Genomic DNA, 1,718 nt, shown 5'->3' with positions numbered 1-1,718 from the left:
AAGTTACGTTCCCCCGGAGGTGCAAAAGATTCGAGTATGGAGAGGAGATGAGCTCCAGGACACTGCGCTTGAGGTGGTAGAGGTGGGATCCCTCGCTGAGTGCGAAGGATTAAACTAACCCTGGAGGGCAAACAGATTAAGAAGAAGAACAAGAGAATGAGAGTGAGGAGGAAAGGGAAAAGCAAATTATTCACAGCTATTGGAAAGCAGGAAAGAAGCCGAGAAGGTGAATAAATTGGTTAATTTTACATAGTCCTTAGATGGCTAAAACCGAGAGCAGACAGAAATGTGACCGGTTGATGTTAGGAACACAATAACAATTTCTTCACCCAAACAGCCAACGGCCATACCATGTTGAATACACCGGTTCTTGTCCGATCACCGCAGTTAAGCAACATTGGGCGTGGTCAGTACTTGGATGGGTGACCGCTTGGGAACACCACGTGCCGTTGGTTCAATTTCCTTTTGCCAACGGCCGTAGCCGTGTTGAAACACCGTATCCCGTGAGATCTCCGAAGTTAAGCAACATTGGGCGTGGTCAGGAGTTGGATGGGTTACCACGCGCTATTGGTGGGGGGTAAGGGAATGGAGGAGCGGAAAGGAACTGGCCACCCTATCGCACGTAAACTACGGCTCAGGAACACCTCTGCGGAGGTTCGGACCTGCCTTCGGGGAGAATAACCCTTACCTTACTCACCCAAACAGAGCCAGGAATTTTAAGTGCGTCACCTTAATTCTTGTCCGGTTAAAATGCCTATATTATCCTCCCTTGCAAAGGAAACATAAAATGAACACCCCTAACTGTGTTTTAGTTACGCTTCCTTTGCACCTTTCCTCACTTGTTTTCCAGCTTGTTTAATACTTTTTTGGATCCTTTACCGTATTTCATTCCTAAATAAATTAAATAAGAAAAAGCGAACCGTTAGTCTGTAAAGATTGGCTCTACGTTGTTTCCCAAATCGTCGCTATGATCGCAGGCTACCTATACTGCACTAATCTGGAACTTAAGTCCAAACCCGGTGATTGTTGAATTATTAGCTTGCATTTTCTCAGACGTGTGATTTTAATAACATTGTATTCTGCGACTTGTTTTAGGAAGTGCACGGTAACTTGAATCAATTTTGTGTCGTATATGAGGTAAAACTGATTTTGGTGATGATTATATATTTACATTTAAAATTTGTACTTTTTTGCATTTCTTTCGACTAAATTAAAACACATTTTTTGCACCTTTCTGACCAAAATTATGCACCTGAAATTCCTAGATCCAGCCATAATTCAGAGTAACTCGCAGAGGCTCTCGGATTGATAATCCTCTATCCAGTATATTGAAGTATTCCAGGATTATCATGTGACCTACTTTACAATGCTGATAAAGCCAATGGATGAGTGAATCATCAGCTGAGTGAAGGCAAGCCATCGCTCGATAATGTCTAACAGCCACCGTTCATCCTCACACATGACAGCAATTCTCCTCGCTTTACAGCCATCAAAGTGGCAGATCCAGGAGAACAAAGGCGTCATAAAATGAAGTTCTGACCACTACTTCAAACATCCATCCCTGTGTGTTTAATCGCGCTCGATTAAGGCTTTTATGCTTATGACGTCAAATATTTACGTTGATTTGAATTGGACCGGAAAAGGGGAGCATTTGTCGAGGCGCAGTGATCGTATAATAGATCCAGCTATTCATTAAAATTAGAGTAATACTAATGGCC

The 1,718-nt window shown here is 42.8% G+C and overlaps 1 non-coding gene across 1 annotated transcript; it reads left to right on the top strand.

Moving 5' to 3' along the window:
• Nucleotides 1–336: 336 nt before the first annotated feature.
• On the top strand, nucleotides 337–455 carry LOC136877878 (5S ribosomal RNA). Its single transcript, XR_010860823.2, has one exon. It is a non-coding gene; the product is annotated as a 5S ribosomal RNA (ribosomal RNA).
• The last annotated feature ends 1,263 nt before the right edge of the window (nucleotides 456–1,718 follow it).

This window comes from Anabrus simplex, chromosome 7, assembly GCF_040414725.1.
Source record: "Anabrus simplex isolate iqAnaSimp1 chromosome 7, ASM4041472v1, whole genome shotgun sequence".
NCBI classification, from domain to species: domain Eukaryota; kingdom Metazoa; phylum Arthropoda; class Insecta; order Orthoptera; family Tettigoniidae; genus Anabrus; species Anabrus simplex.
Note: the sequence above shows the minus strand (reverse complement) of the source record. Positions and strands in the feature narration are given on the sequence as shown.